Here is a 14,285-nt window from a genome sequence, read left to right as displayed (position 1 = left end):
GATATTTAATCATTTTTCTTACCTTTTCTTAATCACTAATATATTAGGTAGACAATATACAATGAATGAATAAATAAATAAATAAATAAATAAATAAATAAATAAATAAATAAATAAATAAATAAATAAATAAATAAATAAATAAATAAATAAATAAATAAATAAATAAAGTGAGTGAGTGAGCCAGTAAATAAGTAAATATATATAAAATTTTCTCTCATTCTTCTTGCATTTGTGATTTTTGTATTTGTATCTGCAATTGTATTTCTATTTCTTATTTGCTTCTTCTCTCTGCATTTGTTTTTTGTATATGACTATTTGTATTCTGGTGGTGTGGTAGAGAAGGCCTGATGGCCTTAACTCCGCCACATGAAATAAGTAAAATAAATAAATAGAAAGGAAGAAGGAAATGCTGATCCCCATACAGGAAGTGTCAGACAGTACATATACATTAACTTTGAAATTTATTGTAACAAAATGGTATCTAAGTTATAAAAGTGTCACCAAATGCAGGAATAAATTGCAGCGTAATAATCTTGTTGGTTACTTTTAGCTGACCACCGCTTTTTTCAGTTATCTGTAACATAGAAGCGATATTATAGAAAATGCTTAAAATTGTATTCATATATCATAAATAAACTATAACTAGAGCTAAGAAGTTGGTACCAAAACTGTTAGGTTGTGTGAACGTGGACTATATCTCTACTGAATGAAAAGTAATAGAGCGTATCTCAGTGTCAGTGAAGCAGAACGACTAACATGTAGAGCCGGGTGGTAACCAAACATGTGATTCAATCGTCCACAGCCTTAGAACAAGAAAGTAATATAAAAACTATAATCTGTAATTATAAAAGTTCGTATCTCCCAGTCTAAATTGATTTACCCATACATATAAAAATAACATACAATGTATACAATTATGATTCTAGCATCATTATAACAAAGAACAATGAACATTTTCATTTTATCACAAGAATAGCCTATTCCTTTTAGGTTCAGAAAAAAAATCAATATTTGTACTCTGAAAATATTCGTTCTACGTCACAAGACACTACTGGAGCAAATCTGAAATATGATACAGTATTTATTACTATCATCAGGTGAACAACTACAGGGACATAATTTTATTTTTATTAACATTTTTAATATTAACCTGGCTATATCTTCAGAGAACCGGAAACATAGTTTGCTATCCCCTTCCACGACTGTAGTTCGATGGTACTGGCGTAAAACACAAACAGATCACTCTACTAGGTATAGGAGGGAAGAAAAGTAGTTCATCCATTTACGTAAACTAGGAAATATCGCGATTTTGAGTTCGATAATTTTCATTAGATTTTTGTTTAATCAAAATACAGTACTGTATTAACAATAAGTGTTTCTACTCACGAACTGAGTTATCCACACGAGCGTATTCATTATGCAGTGTATATTATACTGTCTACAGTACATTAGCGTACAATATAGAGAAAAAATTAAATTGAAAAATAATCATAATATGGATATTTAAGCACATTTTTGAAAATGGTGGCCGTTCATTTCGATACAGGCTTCAGTTCTTTTGTGCATATTATCGCACTATAGACTATTGCATCTAATTCCAATTGCCAGTTTCGTCCTTCGTACTAGTAACTCATGTTGAAATAATTCTGTACTTACTCTATAAAAGAGTACCTCACGTACTGTAAATTCAATCTTCACTTCTGCCCGACCCGCACAGATAAAATTACTTAGACATGCTATCTACTGTCCAAGTGGTTATGCCGCAGGATCGTAGAAATGGGGGAAATCACGTGACAGTTAATTACTTAACGAGGCCCTTTTATTTAAGTTATTTTAAACAGTTTTATAATATTACGTAAACGTCCAGTTCCTAACAGAAGTTAATGTTTTCAGAAAAGAGCTAAGACAGCCCAGCTTTTACAGAGGGGCGAACAGAAGCAGGTGGGGGAAATCAGGATGCGACGTAGGCAAATGGACAGTACCTGTGCGAAAATATGATTGAATATTGAAAGCTCTTTCGCCACTGGAAAATGCGAACATATTTCTTGAACGTACTATACTCACTAACTTAGTACCGTACTGCTTACTATATGCGGCCTTAGTTCTATGTGAACTTCATTAGTAGAAGGAGTGGGAGTGACGTACATTCAAAAACTCAGGTACAATAAAAATTGAAGTAAAAATAAAATGATGTCCCTGTACTTTGTAAATCTAATAGTGTATCTGGTATGTGGCACATAATATTAAACTCTTAATAATTGCTTTTAAGAAAATTTTTCGTTTCTATTGTAATAATAATAATAATAATAATAATAATAATAATAATAATAATTTATTTTCGCTGGCAGAGTTAAGGCCGTAAGGCCTTCTCTTCCACTCAACCAGCAAGAAGTGTATATACATATGCATGAACTTACAAAGAATTCAACAATTTGATTTAGATGAGAGTTACATGTATACAAGAGTTATTTACGAATTAAACAACAAAATACTATGAACTATTAATTAAACACTGAAATAAACTGTGTAGCAGAATTAAGCTAAAATACATAGAATATTAATATATTTCAAATGATATTAGATAATAGAAAGAGATTATTATGAGACAATTTAGAAAATACAGCACAATCAGGATGATGTCTAAAGAAAAAAGTAACAGTGTAGTCAGTGATAGTTTAAATCAGTATGATTGGAGTGAAATGCTAATAAGGTTATCTTTTAAGCTGTTCTTAAAGGTGTTTGTTGTCTTGCAGCCCCTAATACTTTGTGACAAGGAATTCAATTGACGCGAGTTGGATATTGTAAAAGATGATGAATAACAAGATGTTCTATGAAGAGGTATACTTAGCGTGCCACAGACAAGTGATCTGGTATTTACGTTGTGGTTAGAGTATAGATAAGAGAAACGAGACGAAAGGTAATTTGGTGTTGAGGTGTGCAGAATTCGAAAGAGTAAAGACAAAGAGTGTAAAGTTCTGCGTTCTTTAAGTCGGAGCCGCAAAAGACTTGCGAAGGGCGGTGATATATAATCATATCGTCGGATGTTGCACACGTATCTGACGCACATATTCTGTGCTCGCTGTAACTTGACTGACAGTTCAGAACTTAGGTCACTTAACAAAACGTCACAATAATCGAAGTGCGGCATTACTAGGGTTTGTACTAGGGTAAGTTTTAGTTGCTGGGGCAAGAAGTTTCTCAAGCGACTCAAAGAGTGAATGGAGGAACAGATTTTTTTTATCGTTTCTTTAACTTGAAAATTCCAACTTAGATTATTATCAAAAAAGAAGCCAAGATTTTTTACGACAGATGAATAAGGGATAATAGCAGGCAGGAAGTTCGTATCGTAATTCCGATGTTGAACTTGGACTGTAACGCAACCGAATGCATAGCAGCACAAGACGTTAACTTTTAACGAAGAATAATCCGGGAAAAAATAAACGTGTTACACATTACTGTTTGAATACTTGTTAATAACATATTGCTTTTTTTTGGAACCATGCCTAATATTACCATTACGTAAATAATACAATAATAATTCTTCGTTCAGAATCTAAAATACGAGATATTAATATAAATTAATAATATTGTTCAAACTATTCACGACTGTACACAGCTCCACAGAACGCCACTATGCGTTGTTTGTGAACATACTGGCCCAGTTTCACCAACCTTTGTTAAATATTTAACATATCGTTAAGGCAGTTTAACAGTAAACTTAACGGAACAGTTGTTTCATCAGCTGTTCTTACTGCTATCATCATTTTAACCCACTGTTAAATTAACACAGCATACTCCCGCAGTAACGTCCTGTTACAGCGTGAATCATGGCTGCCAGGGAACATATGTTGCACGCCACATTATTATTTCGAGATTTGCAGTGAAAACAATTAGCTGCAATCACTGCTTCAGCATTTAATATTAATACTGCATCCGCAGTAAAGAGAAGATGTGTGTTTATTAACGTAAGAATTTCTGTGATTATTATCCCATGTTAATATACAGATATAATTGCAGATTATAATTGCGTTTTGATATCCAAATGGGGATTGAAAATCTTGCGTTAAAGAGACCAATGCTTGTTCCTTTTTCCTAATGAAAGTTGTATCACTACGTTTGAGTTCAATTGCTAAATCTACTAAAATAATATTTCTCATATGAGATAAAACTGCTGCTCCTTACACTTTCTTTTTCTCGATTTTCATTGTAATATTTTGTTAGTCTCCAATACTTCCATAATGTAAAAAATAAAATTTTCCGCTAAACAAATGACTACACAATCTAAAGGCACATTCAGTAAACTTTCATACAATCACTGCTTCTTTGATTCCTGTTACATTACTCCTAGCATCATGTTACATAACCAAACTACCTCAAATGGTTGGTGAAACACTATTACACTAACAGGTTGTTTAATTTTTAACAGCACGTTAGTTAACATGCTGTTAGCGTTATTTGAACAAAGCTTGGTGAAACTGGGCCACTGTGTATCATCTGTACCGAGCGGGAGCAGGGCAAGGCGCAGGTGATATCTATACTCCTCGCTGCACTCAACTGAAATATCTGCTTTGGTACGAACTTCCTACCTCTGGCTACAACCATACCGATTTTCAAATAGTTATGAAATGAACAGTATGTTGAGATTAAGTATTAAATTGATTCCTTTTAATTCATAGAAGTACAGAACAAAGGAGAAAATTCAGTTCCGTTTATGTAACAGTAATAATAATAATAATAATAATAATAATAATAATAATAATAATAATAATGTGTATGTTTGGATGCTATGTCTACCCACTTCACTTGCGTGAATCGTGTTCCGTATATTGCGGATAGTTGGCAGGATTGTGACGCATTTTCAAGTTGCACACATGGATGAGGATGATGATGAAGATGAGGAAGGGAGAAGGGAAAACTCGGTGTCGGCACGTATTGTACTCCTGTCAAATAGCACCAAGGGTGCCGCCAACGTCCCCCGTCCGAAGGACGAATCACTACCAACAGTGACATATGCCTTCTCTTCATATGCACTGCGGAGAGATTTGGGATTTAACCCAGGCATATTGATGATTAGAAGTTGTGCACCGCCACCTCTCCTAGTACCGAAATAGAAATTTTACACTACAATTTGTGATCTCACCGGGGATCGAACACGGGCCGGCTAATCTGGATGCAGACGAGCTATCACAGAGATAACTCGGCGGGCGGTAATAATAATAATAATAATAATAATAATAGTAATAATAATAATGATGAAAGAACACTTTCTTTCCTTTTAGTAATGTTTATTACTTTATCAACTGCTTGCATAAAATATGAATGTAGGTGAAATAGATTTACATAACACAATTTATGCGTGTAGTTGCAAAATCAGATACATCACTTTTTTTTCGAAAAAAAAAAAAATGTTATATTTCATATCTTCATATGATTCTACAACTGCTATAGCACTGTTATGCAGATACGTCACATGGATTTATATGATGAAAGAATAGTATTGGTTGCAAATCCTTGGTTCCTTGTAAACGTTTTTCCTTCATACTGAACAATTATGTTTTAGTGATGTATCTGATTTTGCAACTAAACGTCTCAATTGTCCCCTTTCAATTTGGAAAATAGGCTTCTCTCCTATTCTATACAACAATTGAAGGGTTCAGAGCCATAGTGGGCCAAGCACCATTTATTATAAACGGAGAAACCAAGGGTTAAAGTTAAGTGAATACCGTAGTTTAATGAAGATTGACATGTCATTTAGTTTGAATGTGTATACTTTATATTACTTGCTATATGTTTCCATTGAATTATTGTGATTATTACACTTTTACTACGTCACACTACTTTCGACCAATAAAACGGTACGAAGGGACGTCTTTCAACCAATCATGGCCGCTTATCGCACAATTTTATCGTCTCCCTAGCATTTGTTTAATTTGATCGCGTCCCTAGCATTTGTTAATTTTATCACTACCCTAGTATTTGTTTCTTTGTTTGCCAACATTTCAAACTGCACTGGTCTGGCCGTCAAAAAACAGAAAATTACAAACCACTCCTGTCGATGCACATCACTTTCAAATATGACTCGCATTTTGGCATTCAAGAACAAGAATTAATAAAGATCACTGGTCATATATGAAGAGCACCATTCGGGAATCCTGAATGAGTTGAGGGATACACCATGTACACCAACGAGTTCACTTCTTTTACGCACACGTCCAATATAACATCAACTGAACCACCAAAACATTCAAATTTGAAAATTGTACTTTCAATAATTGTTTCTTTTAAAATTATCCATGTTTATTTTTTATGTCATCATCGTTAATTAAAACGTTTCTTGTTTATTTCATCATCCCTAATTAAAACTTTTCTAACACTTGTTTATATTATTTAGGTTATGTTTGTTATAGCTTCTGCTATATGATATTATGGATAGTCACGTAACAGAGCTTGTTTAATACTAAGATTTATTGAAAATCATCTATCAAGTGACGTTGATTACTGGGATCCGGATGATTGAAATGGAATGCAAATGATTTAATAAAAATGAAACTGAATCAACAAAGCCTTCTTGACTAGTAACAGTCCACAGAGTTCAATGATGATTCCATAGTTGGCACAACTGATACCGATAACAAGAAAACATCATCATAAAACACTACTGCCATCTAGCGTAATGTTGAGATGGTACAATAATACATTTGAAGACAGTTGTATTTTCTTAAGCCAATTAATATTTTATTGTACACTTTGTTACTTCTAATCTTTATATAGCCTACTTTCTTCTAATCGTGTAATAGTCAATTAAATCCCACTCGAGTTTTGATTTTCTCTAGATAAATCGAAACCTCTAGTGAGATTACTGTTGATAACTTCATTTTAACCGTTGTTTTTCTACGGTTTTAGTAAATGGCGCTTGGCCCACTATGGTTGTGAACCCTTCAATTTACTTTTTGTAATAATTCTCCTGAAGGAGTATCATTGCAATATGCCGGACTTTCAGCAAGCAGCAGGTAATAATAATTGAGTAGTGTGATCCCAAAACACGTTCAGTCTATTTTTATGAAAGGACTGGGCTAGTTTTTTTTTTTTTTTACCCATCGGTCTACGGACTGAGCGAGTTTTCAAGTGACATGCACAATAACAGAAACTTTCAGACAAGGTTTGGCGTTGTTTTGGAAGAAAATAAGCTTAAAATATAGTGATAAGAGATCTAAACAAATCATATTATATGTATAAATCATAAAAATGGCCGAATGAACTGAGTGAGTTTTGGAATCACACTCTTCATATATAAAAATTATCTTCGTCGGATAACTTACCGCCCAAAGCCCTTCATCAATTCCACAGCCTGCAACAGATGTAAAGATGCGTCAAACAGTAGTTGAATATCTAATCATTTTGTGTTACACTTAATTTTTCAGAATTAATTAGGAAATCAACAGAATTTCACTTACAAGGGAAACGTTCCAGGTCGTGTAACTTGAAGTTAATGGAAATGCATATTTAAGCAAATTTTCTTTCGTTAATAAACGCGGTGATAGTCGTTCGTTTCGCTTTTTTCCTCGTTTACGAAATACAGAGTGATTTATATAGAACTGACACATTTCTTTCATTAATTGTTTCAAAACGAATTGTGCTAGCGACAACTTATTATACCTAAAATGTAGAGGAATTTTGGGAGATTATTTACCTCTATAGCATGTTGTCCGGCGTTGTCAAATCCGGAGATCTCGGTGACCACAGGTTCCTGGAAATTATTTGGTCGTCACTTAACCGGATAAATGGAACCATGCTTCATCTGTGAACCATGTGATGGACAATATGGCAGGATTTTGCACAATGAACGTCTGAAACCAACGACAATAATTCAATCTTTTATCCTTATCTCGTTCCTGTAGCTGATGAACAACCGTAACCCTATATGGCTATCAATTACAGCTACTCAAAGGGCATACCAGAGAGAATTTGGTGTTCGCAGTCCTCCGAAAATAAACACAATACTGGGACTGGTAAACAAATTGGAAACAACTGGATCTCTGGTGAGTGAAAAGGGCAAGCATCGTTCATCTAGGCTTCCCACGGTTGTTGTTGACGTAAGAGCACGACTGGAGCAGTCACCCAAAAAATCATTAAGACGTTTGTCGCAGGAGACAGGGTACACCTACTCAATGTGTCAGAGAGCCTAAAGCCATATAGGGTTACGGTTGTTCATCAGCTACAGGAACCAGATAAGGATAAAAGATTGAATTATTGTCGTTGGTTTCAGACGTTCATTGTGCAAAATCCTGCCATATTGTCCATCACATGGTTCACAGATGAAGCATGGTTCCATTTATCCGGTTATGTGTCGACCGAATAATTTCCAAGAACCTGTGGCCACCGAGATCTCCGGATTTGACAACGCCGGACAACATTTGCTATAGAGGTAAATAATCTCCCAAAATTCCTCTACATTTTAGGTATAATAAGTTGTCGCTAGCATAATTCGTTTTGAAACAATGAAAGAAATGTGTCAGTTCTATATAAATCACTCTGTACAATGACTTGAAAATCTTTGCTGCTTATACCGCTTCTTGCGCGCATTCTTATCCTCATAGCTCCGCGACACCGTATCACAGCTCTCGCATTAATGCTCTAGTCGATTAGTTTTCTCTTAATTCACATTAATAAAGTAGTAGTGCAATCCACGGCACTCATTCGTACACAGTCAAAATCCATAGGTATGTAGATGGAAGTCTAGGAACACGACTAAGTGGCCGCACTCGTCAACAGCGCACATTTTCTAAGTCCACTTCAGATCACGGTGATGTTACACGATGCTCGCGCTTGTAGAAAGAGTTTCGGAACTATGGAGTCATTCGATATTTGCGTATCGTAGAGTAGCGGTAGAGTGCTCGTTTAATGATCCGAAGGTCGTGAGTTCGAACCTTGTTTAAGTTATTTTATTTTGTTATCATTCTTTAGCAATATAAATAATATTCAAGTTATCATTTGTATTCGTTCTTTAGCGATATAAATAACATTCAAATTATCATTTATATTGTTGTCGTTATTTAGAGGTATAAATAATATTCAAGTGATTTATATTCAGTTATCGTTCTTCAGCGATATAAATAATATTAAAGTTATCATATATATTCTGGTATACTGCTTTAGCGTTATAAATAATATTCAAGTTACCGTTTATATCCTGTTATCGTTCTTTAGCGATATATATATATATATATATATATATATATGTATATATAATATTTAAGTTATCATTTATGTTCTGTTATCATTCTTTAGCGATATAAATAATATTCAATTTATCATTTATATTGTCATCGTTCTTTAGCTATATAAATAATATTCAAGTTACCATTTATATTCTGTTATCGTTCGTTTGCAATATAAATAATATTCAAGATATTTATATTCTGTTATAGTCAAGTTATCATTTGTATTCTGTTATAGTTTTTTAGCGATATAAATAATATTCAAGTTATCATTTGTATTCTACTATCTTCTTTAGCCATATAAATAATATTCAAGTTATCATTTGTATTCTGTAACAATTCTTTAGCGTTATAAATACTATTCAAGTTATCATTTATATTCTGTTCTCGTTTTTCAGCAATATAAGTAATATTCAAGTTATCATTTATATTCTGTTATAATTCTATAGCGTTATAAATAATATTCAAGTTACACATTTATATTCTGTTATCGTTATTTAGCGATATATATAATATTCAAGTTAACATTTATATCCTGTTATAGTTCTTTAGCGATATAAATAATATTCAATTTATCATTTGTATTCTGCTACCTCCTTAGGAATATAAATAATATTCAAGTTGTCATTTATATTCTGATATGTTCTTTAACGATCTAAATAATATAAATTTAATGTTGATTTGGGAAAATACAGTGGCATGATACTAGTGTTAGTTTCTTCTCATATTATTACATTGCACTATCCTGTATCAAAATAAAATGGAAAGGAACGACGAGAATTTGAGCCTGAGACGTTGACATCTTAATTTAGACGTTCTTTCAACTGAGCCACGGGGTCACAAGTAAAGAACATAATACTATGTGGAAGAATTGGCCTAATCCCCTTCCAAGACGTCCTGATGATTTGTGGAAGCTCGTCCAGGACATGTCCACTCGACTGCAAAATGTGATCGAGGTTGGAGGAAGATGGACTAAAATATATTGAATCGTGGCTTTTGGTTTGGTTTTTTCACTTTTAATTGTTTGAATTTTCTAAGGCAGACGCCAATATGCTTGTTTTGTTTATGCCACGAAAGATATTTTTGTTGAGTATAAAATTTTTCTTTCTTTCTTTCTTTCTTTCTTTCTTTCTTTCTTTCTTTCTTTCTTTCTTTCTTTCTTTCTTTCTTTCTTTCTTTCATTCTTTCTTTCTTTCTTTCTTTCTTTCTTTCTTTCTTTCTTTCCATTTGCAGCCATAATGTCATAATACATAATGATAAAGTCAATGGCATAATGCATTCATGAATCTGATGTTAATTAGGACTACTAAAACAGTCATAAAAGAGACAGCAGCAATAATATTTTCTCTCTATCTTAAAAACAAGAAATATAATAAGCACTCGCTGGTGTTCGAACGCACGACCTCAGGAATACCATCCCGGAATGCTACCATTACGCTACAAGTGTAACACTAGAATACTTTAATTACAACTGTATATAGCAGATATCGTAGTCTAACAACATGTAACATCGCCTGTCTCCGAACTGTAGCGGAGATACCCGATGGGAACTTAGTATCTAAAGAGCGGCCACTTTTTGTTATGACAGCTGTACATATGCTTTCAGAAACCGGAAGGGGAATTTGGACCTAAAGTAAAACAACATGTAGACAATGATAAGTCATTTAATGTCGTGGTCGCGATGGAAGTAGTTCCGTAAACTGACAAAAAAAAAGTCAGAAGATGGTTTAGAGATGTATTCCTCCCGGATGTTAAGAAAGACACTCTACTGTTTCTGGATTTCTAAAGTTGTCACATAGATGACATTATATTTACTTTTGAAGGAGTAAGCAGTACTTTACGGAGAGTCAGTATAGGCCAGCTTCTGTCAGATGGTTTCCAATTCACTGCGGGCTAAAGAAAGGAGATGCACTATCACCTTTACTTTTTAACTTCGCTCTAGAGTGTGCCATTAGGAAAGTCCAGGATAACAGAGAGGATTTAGAATTGAACGGGTTACATCAGCTTCTTATCTATGCGGATGATATGAATGTGTTTGGAGAAAATCCAGAAACGGTTAGGGAAAACACGGAAATTTTACTTGAAGCAAGCAAAACGATAGGTTTGGAAATAAAGACCGAAAAGACGAAGTATATGATTATGTCTCGTGACCAGAATATTGTACGAAATGGAAACATAAAAATTGGGAGATTTATCCTTCGAAGAGGAGGAAAAATTCAAATATCTTGGAGCAACAGTAACAAATATAAATGAGAAGTTTTTGTCATCTAGTCTGCTGTCAAAAAATCTGAAAGTTAGATTTTATAAAACAGTTATATTACCGGTTGTTCTGTATGATTGTAAAACTTGGAGTGTCACTTTGAGAGAGGAATTCTGATTAAGGATGTTTGAGAATAAGATTCATAGGAAAATATTTGGGACTAAAAGAGATGAAGTTACAGCAGAATGGAGGAAGTTACACAGTGCAGAACTGCACGCATTGTATTCTTCACCTGACATAATTAGGAACATTAAATCCGACGTTTGAGATGGGCAGGGCATGTAGCATATAGAGTGTTAGTTGGGAGGCCGGAGGGAAAAAGACCTTTGGGGAGGCCGAGACGTAGATGGAAATATAATATTAAAATGGATTTGAGGGAGGTGGGATATGATGATAGAGACTGGATTAATCTTGCACAGGATAGGGACTGATGGCAGGCTTATGTGAGGGCGGCAATGAACCTGCGGGTTCCTTAAAAGCCATTTGTAAGTAAACAGTACTTTACATGGTAAGACAATTAATCACAAATTATCCCTCTAAAACTACAAGATTTTTGCAACCCTTGAATGTGCAGTTTTTAGGCAATATAAAATTGTAATTCGAAGGTTAGAAGAGTATAATTATACATAAAATTATCTGTGAAAACATTTCACATTGCACGATAGGAGCTTCATAATGACATTGCAGTTTCATTCACCTGTCCTCAAAAACATGGCAATATACGCGTGGCAGAGGTGTGGATATGTGACGGAGAAACATGTGAGGAAGTTTGATAACGTTCCTGCAACAATGTTGCATGTTGGAAACGGTGTGTGTGTGTGCGTGCGTGCGTGTGTGTGTGTGTGTGTGTGCGTGCGTGCGTGCGTGTGTGTGTGTGTGTGTGTGTGTGTGTGTGTGTGTGTGTTACAGAAGAGTGTGAAAAACCAGCCTATATAAAATGTGTTTACTGTTCAATGGCGCTTTGTCCCGACCACTTCATTTCGAATCCACAATATATTTAAGTTGAGTTACAAAGTTAATACATATTTTAAATTCAAATTGAATTTGTATTTCAGCAAGAGTGAGTTAAAGGAAAAAGAAAATAGACTAGAGCAGGCCTGCACAAACAGCGCTCAACGAGCGCGCGCGCTCCTTCGGGTGGAGTGCACTGCAAGAGAGCGAGCGCGGGATATCGTTATCAGTCCAGGAAGGCACTGACGGAATGAATAACGACCATCTACGAATATTTCCGATAAATCACGAAGTAAGGCAACACACCGAGCGATCGGGTCTGAGGACGAGCGCTCGGTGTTCATGAGTGCTCTTCCGGTAGCAGTAAGCAGTAGGTGAATTGTAGGCTTGTCTAATCAGTACGTTTCATCAGAACGAATGTTGAAGATGATTCAATAGTATCGACGTCGATCTCAAGCAGAGGCTCGGACACCGTCTCTGTTGATGGTAAAAGATTACAAGACACGATGTCAAAAGTATATGCCGAAAATAAAGTTAAATCAGCAGTCAGAGTAGTGGAAAAAGAGGGAAAGCAATTACTAGCTCTGCTTGGACTAAATTCGGAGAAGTAAGGGATAAGAATACCTTAAAGTACATAGGATTGTACACACCTGTGGAGTAACGGTCAGCGCGAAACCAGGTGGCACGGGTTCGAATCCCGGTAGGGGCAAGTTACCTGGTTGACGTTTTTCCGGGGTTTTCCCTCAACCCAATACGAGCAAATGCTGGGTAACTTTCGGTGCTGGACCCCGGACTCATTTCACTGGCATTATCACCTTCATTTCATCCAGACGCTAAATAACCTAAGCGTCGTAAAATAACCTACTAAAATAAAAAAATAAAAATATTTCCAAGTTAGTATGAGTAAAGTTCATATTACGTCCGAGATGAAACAAAATATATCGCTACTAGTTTATTATTTGCATTTCATACTTCGATAGACATTTTTAGTTATCACGTATTAAATGTAATTTCTCGGTTTTATATACATTTTATAGTAATATAACCAAACATTTCATTTGCATTTACAATATTATTACGATTAAATTTGTGTCTCAGTTTGTTTTTGAAGTTAAATGTTAAACTGAGTAGGAATGAAATATATTTATACAGAAAATCATTTCAGGCTCTTTCAATCTAAACAAAGAAAAATGTGTAATTAATTAAATTTCCACTAAAATATATAATTGTTGAAAACAATCGAATGATTTCTATGATTATTCCATTGTAGGATTAAATCATTCGAATGCATGAATGAATTGTTCAATAACATTGCAGTATGTTGATTACTCATGCGCTCTTTTTTCTTATCGCTATGTAGGTCAGGTGTTTAATTTAATGAAGATCAGGGTCAGATACTGGGGCTGTTAGAAGAGTCAGTACGCTACAACCACACAGAACATTCGAAGCTTATCATTCTATTTTTGCGTCATATGATTCTGAACTCGAAGCTCTTATCATTATCTTAAAATGGAACACATTCTGTTATGCGAGTACATATTTTGTGTAACTTCATACGGCTTGTTGCGGTGGTAAGCAAAATCAATGAATAATCGAGTGATATTGTGAATATTTCTATTATTTCGAATGGTTTTGATAATCAAATGAATGCATTCGATTTTTACCAATGCTGCACTACGTAGTACTGTAGCATACTGCTTCGCGTACAATGGTTGAAGCGAGCGCTCGTTCCGACAGGGGAGCGATCCCCCGGGCGAGCTCGAGCGAGCGCAGGCCAAACCCGAGCTCGAGCGATTACACACGAAGCGCATTCGGTAAAACCGATCTCAGATCAAAGACGTTATAATAGTATA

The 14,285-nt window shown here is 34.8% G+C and overlaps 1 long non-coding RNA gene across 1 annotated transcript in view; it reads right to left on the bottom strand.

Annotated features, from left to right (window-relative positions):
* Positions 1–447: 447 nt before the first annotated feature.
* Positions 448–14,285, bottom strand: part of LOC138700967 (uncharacterized) — a 31,712-nt gene continuing 17,874 nt past the window's right edge. Inside the window, exons 3-4 of the long non-coding RNA XR_011332413.1 lie at positions 7,323–7,351; positions 448–577 (exon numbers count right to left, since the gene is read on the bottom strand). This is a non-coding gene — a long non-coding RNA (uncharacterized lncRNA). The remainder of the gene's footprint in view (positions 578–7,322; positions 7,352–14,285) is intronic.

Source organism: Periplaneta americana, chromosome 6 (assembly GCF_040183065.1).
Source record: "Periplaneta americana isolate PAMFEO1 chromosome 6, P.americana_PAMFEO1_priV1, whole genome shotgun sequence".
NCBI classification, from domain to species: Eukaryota; Metazoa; Arthropoda; class Insecta; order Blattodea; family Blattidae; genus Periplaneta; species Periplaneta americana.
The sequence above is the reverse complement of the archived record's forward strand: the minus strand, read 5'-3'. Positions and strand labels throughout refer to the sequence as shown.